Source organism: Rhinolophus hipposideros (assembly GCF_964194185.1).
Source record: "Rhinolophus hipposideros genome assembly, chromosome: 4".
NCBI lineage: Eukaryota > Metazoa > Chordata > Mammalia > Chiroptera > Rhinolophidae > Rhinolophus > Rhinolophus hipposideros.
In genome coordinates, this window is record NC_138050.1 from 50,252,500 (window position 1) to 50,265,600 (window position 13,101).

Below are 13,101 nucleotides of genomic sequence, written 5' to 3' on the forward strand. Positions count from 1 at the left end.
TCCAAGGGAATTTCTGGCACCTTTTTTTTTTTTTTGTGGGAAGCATTTGAAGAATGCAGTGACTCATGGTACAATGACAGCTTTCAGTTTCCTTATCTCTTCAATGAAGCTTTGGATGAGGTGACTGTGGAGTTTCTTCCAACTCTCATATTCTGGAAGCCTCTGAGGTGGAATAGTAAGTATGAACATAAGAGGGTGTGGAAACCTTAGGCAGCCACTAATTATGGTTATTGTTATTATTATGTTTTCCTTTGAATTGTACCACAAACAAAGATGCAGTGTAACACCCATTTCTCTCAACTCATAGCTCCTGCAAATTCACCCATTTTTAAAAATAATAATTGAATATCTACTCAAAGAACTCTTCAACCTTATAGCTTTAGCAATTTGCTTTCACTCATAAAACAAATATTCATTTTCAAGCTCAGTGTTAGACACTAGGGAATAAAAAGCAAAAAAAAAAAAAAAACACGTGTTCTTGAGAAGACAGACGTTGAATAAGTGATGAACAATCTCGTGGTGTGACATGGGAGGTCAAGATGCTATAGAACTGAAGAATAATGGAGGCAATGGTTGGAATGGGTAGGAAAAGCTTCCTGCCAGGAGTAACTGTCCAGGTTAATCACAGCTACCATTTATCGAGCACTTATTATATGCCATCATGTTATGGGCGTTATTTCATTTAATCCTCACAAGAACCCCACCAGGTAGGACCTATTACTGTTTCTACTTGCAGACAAAAGAGATCAAGCACGAGAGGTGAAAAACATATCTGAGGCTCACAACTAGTTGGAGTTAACACCAGGATATGAGGGCAGGTGGTTGTACACCAGTCTCTCCACTGACTGTGAGGTAGAAGGGAAGCTTGGAGACAAGGCAGAGTCAGGCCCTGCAGTGTTTGATGGACTGTGTGAAATTATGCTGTAAGAAAGCATCAACTGGTTGCCCGTGAACTTGGGAGGAAGTTTCCTTACTGCCCCTCTCTTCCTTAAGATAGTAATATGTTTGTGAAAGGAAAAGAAGCTGCTTTTTAATTTAAGAAAGAGGGAGAAGCAATGGATTGTGTACAGTCAGAAGTATTAGGGTTTGTGAGAAGTAAAATTTCATTAAAGTAAAATTTTTCTCATAAGTGAGATGGATGGCATAATCTAATTTCCTAATAAGCCTTAAATAACAAAATTTTATGATGCTTTTAATAGAATTCCACCTGGTATCTATCAGATGGCATTAATAGTAGATGTTCACTGTTTTAATAATAGGATAATTCTAGTGAAAGTCACAAGGTATTGATTCTAGCAGATTCTTTTTCTCAATTCTTAGAATTAGTTAAAAGGTAGGAATAATGAGGAAATATAATGGTGGGTGGGAGGAATTTTATCCCTGACAATTTAAGCAGAGCTCTAAACGGTTTAATTTGAACATTCTTGGCTAGAGATGACATAACATTCAGGAGACGGATTTACTGGACAGCATTTAGATTCTTTCAAGTTTATTAGAATGTTTCTACCTTAACTTCAAATGAGGCAATTAAAGCATGCCCGTGTACAACATTACTTTATCTAGGAGTACACCAAAAGCATCTTTAATTATTAGGAATTACATGCTATTAAAGCTTCATTAACTAAAATTCAGCTACCTGGAGTTCTCAATTAACTTGAATTTACTTTTGTATTGTATTTAAGGCTTAAGGGAAATTTTCAGATTATAAAGTGTTTCAAAAAAAAAGAAAAGAAAAAAACCCACCTCATCTGTTTTAAGACTAAGAACTGGGGCCGGCCCGGTGGCTCAGGCGGTTAGAGCTCCATGCTCCTAACTCCGAAGGCTGCCGGTTCGATTCCCACATGGGCCAGTGGGCTCTCAACCACAAGGTTGCTGGTTCAACTCCTTGAGTCCCGCAAGGGATGGTGGGCAGAGCCCCCTGCAACTAGCAATGACAACTGGACCTGGAACTGAGCTGCGCCCTCCACAACTAAGACTGAAAGGACAACTTGACTTGGGGAAAAAAAAAGTCCTGGAAGACTAAGAACTGTCCTGCTGACATGGCCCCAGGCCAGGATTCTGTGCACTGCAGTTCTGCAACGCTTGGAATTCAAAGATGAACTTGGAACTCAGACAGACCTGGCTGACAGTCCTTATTACACTCACTATTTGTCTCCAGGCAGCTTATTTCATTTCTCGATAGCTCAATTCATTCATCTGCAAGATGAGATAATAATACCTCTCTCGCTGTGATGTGGGAAGAGTCAAATGGGATTGCGTAAGGAAAGCAGAGAGCCAGCTCATGATAGGTGCTCAGGACACTAACACCATTTAAAATCAAGGTTTAGCTGAAGCCACCACAATATCACAAATAATCAAAGAAATGCGACATTGCATTTCGTATTCTGTACTAACTCTGACAGTAAATTATGCCCTCATAGTTTCAAAGTAGGTTTTTAACCATGACAGTTAAAATTAAAATATTTTGTTGTTAATTCTCGTAAACTCCAATTAAAATCAGCTAACTAGAATGCCCCATTTAGAAAATACTCGGGTTAATAAAGACTCGATTTTTCCTGTATTCAGACTACACTGTTTTACCTACACAGAAATAGGAAAATCAGGGCCGATAGAATTGTCAACTCTGATCTTAGCGAAGTTTAAATAAACTTCCAGCGAAGAATCAGTGCTGTTTTTCTCTGCCTTTTAAACTAATTCTGAATTCTTCAAGTCTTACTCACACATGCCTTCTAATTATTTTCTTTCTTTTGTTTTTTTGCTGAATACCTTTTAGCACCTTTCACTTTTTCATGACTAATAGACATTTTTCTTGACTGGTTTTGAATGGTTCTGAATTTTCTTTTCTTTTGTATTTGGAGCAAAATAGACTCAAATAAATATGACTTCTTTAAAAATGTTTTTCAAATGTGGATCATAACATGTAACGTCTATATGAAAGACAGACTAATCTATCTGATTAATCAATATAGATTTCAATGCAATGTTCCTCCAAAATGTGGACTTTAGGTAGTAACACAACTTTTACTATTTTAATTTAAAAGTTATGTATTTTTAAAAATATTAGTAGGTACCTTCTACTTATAGAAGATGATACTGGCTTGCCATTTATTGATAGTAATTCTAAAGATTCCTTTTGAAATTATTTAAGTAAAAGATATTAGGAATTGAACAGATGTTATTCATATGCAACAGTGAAGCTGGAGAAACAGTGGTTTGCTGCTGCTCTTAACTGCATGACTTGGGGAAGTCACTTTACTTTTCTAAGCCTCGGTTTCCTCATCTACAAAATTGGGAGTGGACTCGATGACCACCCATCCTGAGCTTACAAACCACATTTTCATCATCTTTCTCTCCCAGCTCCGGACATAGTGAGAGGAGCACTGCATATCTGTAAGATTCCGTCAACTAACGGACATCCCTCCAATTCTACCATTCGAGGGTCCCACTAAGTCTATAGTAGTTAGGATTTTTATTTTTGTTTCAGTTGGGTAGCCACAGGCTTGAATATTTCAACAATTGATTGAGTTTATTTGTGCCCTGGACATTTGAGGTTCCGTGAAGGAAATGAGGTGTCAGAAGTGGAGACTGTCCTCAAGGAGTTTACAGGTCCTTTGGGTCCCTTGGGAAGACACTTAGAGAGCAAGTAAGGCATTTATTTAAGCAAGCAAGTATAATTGAAGGTGTTGATTCTTACCCACAATGGGGAAGGCAAGTTGTCAGCAAGTTAAGGGGGAGGATGGGACATGATCGTGAAGGAGATGGAGTTTAAAATACGGTGTAAGAAGAAGGGGAACATTCTAAGCTGGGTTAGTCATGTGTGTGTAATGTCTGGGAAGTGATGTTTTTAATTGAGTAATTTAACAAATTCACCAGCAAACAAGAAAAATAACAATACGTATCTATTTCTCATTCGAGCACAGTATTTGCAATCTAACATACTTGTTGATTGAGTCATTTTGTCAATTTTGTCTTGTCACCAATGATAAATGATTAACCATGTCCTTATTTTTATTTCCCAAAATATTCTCTAACTATAGGGATCTTGACCAACAGATTACTTCATCTCTTTTGCTCGCTTGTTTTGTAAGTGTGGTGTGGTTTTGTGTGTGTGAGTGTGTGTGTGTGTATCTTTATTTATAATATAAGAACTGACAAGTATGATTTCACTTTGTTTTTCTAAGAAATCCTTTGCTGTTATAGGAAAATGGGAAGGAGTGAGGATAAATGAGGCATGCTCAGATGCCACTGATGGGAGCTGGCACCTATCTGATGTCTGCAAAGTGTGCCAGGCTATGGAGGAAACCTGGGCTAATGAATGTGCCCTACTGTATTTTGCGGCTGATTGAAAAGGACCAAAGAAAGGGCCAGTCAGAGAAGGTAGAAGCCAGGGGCCTTTAACAAGGGGTTGTTGTTACTTTGCCAAGGTACCTGTCTCAATAACCAGGGACAGGCACCTTCTGAGGCACCTGCCATTCTTAAACCCTATGCTCTTGCATGACTGTTTGCTTCCGTGTATTATCTTTCATTTCTCTCTTTTCTCCTTTAGTTAACTTTATAACTGAGGGGATCAAAAAGAAAAATTCCATCCTATCAATAAAAAGTAGGCATAATAGTGAAACAATTATCTATTGGGCTTCCCCGTGAAAGCATATTTCACACTAACAAGATTGATTGAAGTATATTAATATGTTAATGTTGCGCTATGTATCAGATCTACAGATCTCTGTGAATATATATACATATGTATATATCAATAATCCTATAAGTGAATCCATAGACACCAATATATTGACAAATAACAGGGACTGATAGTAAATTCTCTATATAGATATTCCTAAAGCTGCTTCTTGGAAATCAATTAAATCTGAAAGTGTTTTGTGTTTTCTTTTTTGTCACCTAAAACCACATACTCCTTAAATCCTGAAACTTCAAAATGTATTCATTTCCTTTGGCTGACACTCACAAACAAGGAAGGAAATAAACACCATCGCAACAAAACCTGGTGTTTTAGGAAGTTAGGGGCCCCCAAACATCCTACCACAACGATGAAAGGCCGGTGACCTTTCGGGCTGCCCTTGGTAAAAGCACTCATTTCAAGCACAGATTGGAGGGCAGTCTACCATGCAGATTTGCTAACCCATAGCTTCTCAGTGCAGTTTCTTGGGATGCAGCGCTGGGCGCAGAGAAAAACCAGAACTTCCCATGGTTACAGGAGACAGAAGCTGACCCCAGGTGAGTGCCCTAGACAGGAGGGTGCCCACAGAGAGCTGAAGGGGGATGAGGCAGGCTGGGGAAAAAGAAATTGGTCCAAGAGAACGAAAAACCTTGAACTGTCTATGAATTGTTGTTCTTGCCTGTCTCTCTCCTTTTGTTACCTCCATAATCTATTCCCGAACTTTTTTTCTTTCTGTTGTGAGTGTTTGAAGGTCTCAGTTCAGCACTCTACCAACATAGAAAATATTTAATATTTTTGAATAACTGACGATAAACTTGCTCTCATAATCCCCCTGCCCAGGTATTAGGGTTGAAGGAGGGATCTGTTTGATCTCATCAAATAAGGTATCTCAGTTCCACCTGATACTGGTTTAAATCTTAGACTTTCCAAAAGTGGAAACCTCTCACCCACCTCGGCTCAGGCTAGTTTTTGTTCAGGAGCAGCAGCTACCATGGCTGTTGGAAATAGCAAGTTGCCGAGCTTGGCTTGCCCTGCTTTCCTCATCTGCCTTATGATCTCCCCATGTTTTCCCTTTGAGTTGCACTGTCTGCAGAAACACAATAGAGATGGAGGGTAGGGGGACCATCTTCCAAAGAAGGGTGAAGGCAGTCTCCTGCACCCAGATTGCTGGGTGTGGTCACTCCTTTGTTGGCCCCTGCTGTGGTGCCATTCCCTGGTCTGGTTCCTGGCACGACAATGCAAACTCAGCCACAGCTGGATGCTGTCTGGGTGGGGGGAACTGCCCATGACTTAGGCTTCGGTCATTCGGTTTTTCACGGTTGCTGCTAAAATGGGGATTTCAGAGTAGGTGGCATACAGAATTTTCATGGGCAGCATTCCGTTCTAATATAGCTAACCAGCCCAAGAGATGGTGGGAGGATGGTCAAACTCTCCTGTGGTTCTTTGCCAGCAGTACGTGCTGCATTCCTTCAGGCTGAGCGACTCCACTTTGCAGTGTTCACAAGGGCAAGCTACTGGCTTCCACCCCTCAGTTAACCTCACTTGGCTTACAGAAACCAGCTGGGGTTTTGCCTTGCTCCCCAAGGCCATGGAGGACTGAGATGGCAGTGTCCTCACTTTCTCTCTCCTAGGTGTGCTCCACGCTATGGTCCCCTCTCACCCACTGGCCTAGGTACTGATGAGCACGTGTCATCAAAAGTATTTAGATAAGGAGCTGACACCATTCCCTGAATTCCAGAAACATCTCCAAACTTATAGTGGACTTCTGTACAATGTGCTTAATCACTCCGATTCAAGGAAAGGGAAGGGATACTAGTAGTATTTTAGTTGGGCAGAGCTGGCAAAGTAGACAACACTTAAAAAAGAAAAAAACGATTATAAAGTAAAATTGATTTGTGTGTGTGTGTGTAGTTGTATGAATTTTAACACACACACATATACACATGTACATATATAATACACACATATGTAATATAAATTTGTGCAATCATCACCATTATCAGGAAATGTAATAGTTACATTACGCCTCCAAAAGTCACTTAGGCCATGCGTTTATAATTATACCGTCCCCCCACCCATAATCCTTGGAAACTATTCATCTGTTCTACACTACAATAGTTTTGTCTCTTCATGAAGGTCATAAACATGAAATCATAAAGTATGTAACCTTTTGAGACTTGCTTCTTTCATCCAGCAAATCTCAATAATTTTGAGATCCAACCAAGTTATGAGTTATTGCATGTATCAACAATTTGTTCCTTTTTATTGCTGAGTATTCCATTGTATAGATAGATGTTCCACACTTTTGTGTTTTTATTTGTTTATTCTTTGAAAGACATTTGGGTTGTTTCCGAGTTTTGGTGATTATGAATAGAGTTGCTGTAAACATTCATGTACAGGCTTTATGTGAACATAAGTTTTCACTTCTCTAGGGAAAATACTCAGGAGGGAGATTGCTGGGTGATATGGTAAGTGTATGTCTAACTTCATAAAAATACTGCCTGGATGTTTTTCCAGAATGGCTCCACCATTTTGCACTCTCACCAGCAACGTATGAGATCCTGTTTCTCCTCATCATTGATGGCATTTGATGTTTTCACTGCTTGTTTTTTCGTTTTGTTTTGCTTTGCTTTTTGGCCATTCTAATCCATATATAATGATATCTCCTCATGGTTTTAGTTTGCTCCTCCCTAATGGCTATATTTATCACCTCTTTAGTGAAGTAATTTTCAAGTCCTTTGCCTATTTTTTCTTTGCCGATTGAGTTTTTTTTCTTTTTGTTGAGTTTTGAGTGTTTTCTTTACATATTCTGGATACGAGTCCTTTGTCTGATATATGACTTATAAATATTTTGTCAGTCTGCAGGTTTGTCTTTTCATTTTAACAGTGTCTTTCACAAAACAAAAGTTTTTCTCTTTTGATAAACTACAATTTATCTTTTTTTTTTTCTTTTGTAGGTCATACTTAGGGAATATCATGTCTAAAAACTCCTCACCTAATCCTAGGTAATGAGATTCCACTTGTTTTCTTGTAAAGTCTTTCTAAGTTGTAGGTTTTACATTTTGGCTCCAGCAGGTTGCCATTACCACTGGTATCACGGCTGCCGCCACTGACACAGAATTATCTGGTGCCTGGGACCTGAGAGGTTGTAGAGAATAGAAAATGAGCGGATGGTTTCCCCCACCCTCTGTGAAATTTAGTAGATTCTCCACTCAGAACGAGAGTGCTTGTCCCATCTCTCCCCATCTGAATCACAGCTCTCACTTCCGCATTTCCAGCTACCTCAGATTCAGGCTGGGGGATATGGAGGGAAAATACAATGGTTAAACTCACTACCAGCTCAGTGCTATTTTGAATTCTAGTATTCTTCCCTGATCTGCCTGTTAGTATATGTCCTTTGTAGGGTCTTCAAATATCTGAGCCATGCATTTTGTCCAGGTTTTATAGTTGCACTCAGCAAGAGAAAGTGTAGCATATGCTTACTGCATCATACCTGGAGCCAGAACTTCGGACAGCTTTTTTGCATGACATATTTTTCTTTTAACCCAGTCAACTTCGTTTTGAAGAAGTATTGTTAATGAAGGCATCGTTGAATAGAATTGAAATAAAAGATCGTTAGATCTATAATCTCTCCGTGCTTCAACTTTCTTTTCTGTGGTGTGAGGATAATAATAATTCTGACTTTATGGCATTGTTATGAGATTTATAAAAGATGAGGTAATGTAACTGTAACACTCAAAATTGTGACGTAAACATAGTGTTATATAAGCATGTGGTATCATCATCATACAGCCTTAATCAGAAAGATATTAGTAATTTTATGAGATGAGGTCTACTTTTGATATTTCAAATGTATATGCAGTGAGAAAGAAAAAGATGAACAAACATTAAGCAATTATATAGAATGTAGGAAAAATGTAAAATAAACAAAATATCAATTGTTGTACATAGATGTGGAAGTCAAGCAAGTAAAATACAATGAAATTTATATGTGAGAGTTAAGCAACTAAAATGTCAGTGAAAATTTGCGGTTTTTCTTTACTATAGATGCCTATTTGTAAAAACAAACCATGATTTTCCTTGAAACTTACTACAAATGTGAGTTTTATTGTTAAATGAATATATAATTTCTCATTGTTTCTCTGAGAAACAATTTAGCAAGAATCCAGAAGTTGTTCAGTTCTAAATGCTGAAAAAAATCACGATTCCCTGCTCAAACCACTCCCTTGATTTGGGAAAGTATTAAATGAGTCTTATTTTTCAAACTAATAACAGTTTATATCTGCTTAATTGAATTTCCCTACAGGTATCCTGCCCAAAGTACTTGAGAAGTGCCCCTTCCATTCTTCCTCTTATTTGGTACCCACTGGGCACACAAGGAAGGTCACAATAACAATTCTATACCTTTTCTCAGGCTATTCGTTACTTTCAAACATTCTTGGATGTTAGTCTTTTAAGTCAGGGACAGAACACTCATTGGCAGTTTCAAAGGAGCATTAGCCATAATTATAACTGACATCATTATCTAATTTAGTCCATCTCTCTAAAATGTCAATATAGACCAACCCTGTTTCACTTTAGAAATATTTTTCCAAATGTACAGAAAATGAACCCTTAAGTCTCCAAGTTGAGCCAACCTGAATTATACCAGAACTGTATGTATAGTCATAGTAGGCAAGTGATTACAACAGCTTCCTTCCCATCCATCTGTAAGAGGCAGTCTCACTTAACCCTTCTACTTCCATGTTGCAGCTTACCTAAGGCCCTCTCCCTACTCTCAGTGATCATTACACCACCTGTATAGTCAGTACTGGAAGATACCAGCTGTCATATCTCCGGTATTCTGTCACTCTTCTCTTATGCCAGTGGTGATAGATTGAGAAACGCCTATAGAAGAGAAGGCAGCCTCTGAAAATTGGGATCCATCTTCCTTCATGCTGGGAAGGAGAGAGCACAGGGTGTAACCTTTGTCTTCTGGCCTCTGGGGAGCAGTGAAAATTGCAATGCGATTTGGGCTTTCAGGAACTACCTCCAATACTTGGTCTGGAGTCCCCAAATCTCCCTTCCATCGGGCTTCTATACAGTTATCTTGTCTGCTCCTCAACCTAAATTTTTCTTTCCTTGCAACTTCTGAGTGTGAGAGAGGCACCTTAGCTGCTAGCCAGTGAGTGAAGGGTGACAGATGTGGAGGTGGCCATTTATTAAGAGAAAAGAGATGCTAACTAGTGGTTTTAAGAGCCTGGGTTCTGCACTTCCTTACTGCTGAACATCCTGTCCATTCAAACCACTCATCAATGTATAGCATTGCCTTTCTGAAAGAAGCCTTCAGAATTTCTACAGATTGGGTTAGACACATCCATAAGTATCGAGAGTTTTCTGACTTCAATGGTAAATTGCTTGGCCTAACAGTGTTTTCAGGAAACTTCAGTAGTTTATATACTGCCTTTGTGATTTTTTTTTATAAGTAAATATCCCTGAAGACAAGATTTGATGTTATAATTAAATGTTTTCAAATACATGTTAACATAAGTTCATAACTGATGGGTGTAAGGAAAACAGACAGGATATGGCCAAGAAATGGAAGGAGAGAACACAGTTTGGAGGCTATTCAGTGGTTCAGGAGAGAAATGATATGAAAATGAACATGAGCTATATTGGGGAGTAGAACTGATAGAAGATGGAAAGGAAATGAATGAGTTCAGTGCAGGTGAAGGATGAATCTTGAGCAACTGGACTGTGGCAAAGACTACGTTCAAATAGGCTGGGGCCTGTGGCAGTGGGTAGGGGCGGTGAATTAAGAGCTCAGTTGGGATATGTAAAGTCTGAGATGTGGCTGAGTTCATCCAAAGGGAAATGTTGAGGAAGCAGTTGAACTCTGAGGACAGGATGGGGCTGAACATAAAAGTTTAGGAATCACCATCATGTTAAAGTTATTTAAATCAACAGATATAGGTGAGATCACCCGGGGGGGGTGGGGGGTGGAGGGAGAATGTTGGTGGGAAAGAGCAGATGTTCAGGACAAAGCTTTGGGCCTATAAGACATTTAGAGATCAGGCAGCAGAGGAGTCACAAGGGTTAGGCACAGACACGGGCCAATCAAAACAGATGCCAGTGGCAACTAAAACAGGGGCCTGGAGACCCTGCTGTGCTAGATGAAGCAGATGTTTATCAGACTCCAAAGGAGGGGCCAAGACAGCAGGAGGGCTGGGGCAAGAGTGGCTCCTTATAGTAGCTATTTACAACTGATATGAAGTATTTCAATATTTTAACAACGGGTATACCCAAACCGGTACAAACCAGTTGAATATCAGTTCTGGGTCTGGCAAAGGTCCACGGAAGGAAAAATTAGAGTGGTAGGTGGAGTTTTTGGTATCACAGTAGCTTGAAGTATTAATTGTGCCTAATGCTCTGAGATGAAGCAAGGTGGAGACCTTGACAAGAGAAATTTCCGGGGAAAGATGGGAGTGACGCCACAGTCCAGTGGGTTGAAGAGTCAACTGAAAGCTGTATGCATGCAGCTAGCTTTCAGAAATTTGGCTATGAAAGAGAGAATTGAGGTAGTAAATGGGGCAATGCATAAAGAAGACAGTAAACTATGTTTTCATACCAGTGAGAGCAATACAGGGGAGTAGGTATTGGTGATTCAGAGTTAAGGGGAGAACCAAGGGGACACAGTTTTGAGAAGGAGACAGATGAAATAGCATCAAGAGCTGGTCAAAAATTAACAAGACAGGTGGCACGTAGGTTTGGTGGTAGCCAAGATGAAAGGCAGTGTTGGTTACAGCAAAACTCCCAGGTAATCCCAGTGTGCAGCAAGATCTGCCCCCCACCGCAATGTGGGTGACAGGGTAGTAAGTGATACAACAAACACATCTTTGGGGTGGGGGTAACTCTGAGTACTTATATTTGCTTGATGAAGAGCAAGCTGAGGTCATCATCAACAACCCGGAAGATAAGGTGGGATTTGGGAGCAAAATAAGCTTCTACCCAACCTCTTTTTGTGAATTTTCATACAGTGAATGCCTTCATTATATTTTTATCTCTGTGTTTTATTTTATTTTTGTCTTTGTTCACTTATTTTGAGTCTGTATAACTGAGGGAAGGGTTAGTGAGGGATATTCTGGTATATTTATATCAGACAGATATCAGTGTTCACTTAGCTTCAAAATGTGAAAACTAGAAAACCAGGGCAGGGGTTTGGAACAGCTGCTGAAAAAGCCAGACTGATAATGGAAAAAATGTATGGACACGATATGTTTTTTGGAGTCTGAATGGAGTGTTTGCTGCCTGTTGAAATTTGAAAATGATAGCAACTGCCTTGCTAGCGTGGACTCCATTTAGCTATATCTTGGTTTGCCCATGCGTTTTTCTGTGCTGTTAGATTGCATATGTGGAATCTGTCCAATCTTTCCATCAGGAGCCTTCTCTTTACCTTGTAATTGTACAATGAGTCAAAAATCTGGCTTGCTTCTCTTTTACTGAGAGGAATGGTTCCAAGACACATTTCAGATTTAAAACGAATATTCAGACGTCCAGATTCTGCCTAGTCGATTAATTAGGGTACAGAAAGGTCAACTTTATTTTTTGTAAAAATGACACCCTAACAAACTGCCTACAGGCCACAAGAAGTTTCTTTTGTAGCTTCTGAGTTTTAGTTTTTGCATTGAAATAGTATCTTTTGTCTGCTTATATCTGAAAAAGATGAAAGGGAAGGAAGCTATCCCATGAGAAAGCTGCTATATATGATCACATTTAAATGACATGAAAGCTCAAAGAGCAACAACAAGGGACACAGTATTTACTATCAAGGAAGAAAATAATTAGACCAAGAAAAACAGACTTTTAAGATAATATTAGGCTGGTGCAGAAGTAATCGCGGTTTAAAAGGTTAAAAATAAATGCTAAAACCACAATTACTTTTGCACCAACGTAATAGAATTACCTTTCAGTAAAATGTATTTTTAAGAAGGCATGTAGAAGTATTTTTAGTAGGAGAGTAGATAATTTGGGGAAGCAATATGTTCTTTTGCCGTATGCATCAGCATGGAGACTGAAGTTGAATTATATTAAAGTCAGTATCTACCTTTGTTTGGTGGAATGGCTTTCCAGTCATGTTCAATATAATCTGAATACAGGAAAAGGAACTATTGAGAAGATTAAATCTCTGGCCAGAGGTCACAGAATGTGGTGTGGATTCCACTGCGTTTAGGATTTCAACATACTGCTTTTAACTGTGTAGTTTTGCTTTGTCAACACACTCTATCCTGAGCTTATCCAACTATACTTAACCTTTCTGAACTTTTTGCCTTTTCTTGCTATCTTGAGATTGAAATACATAACTTAGTCCTTTCACCCCAGGACTAATGATGTGAATGAAAAAGTCTACCAGTCACCTAGGAAGGAGAGGTGTCATTAGTTACATATGA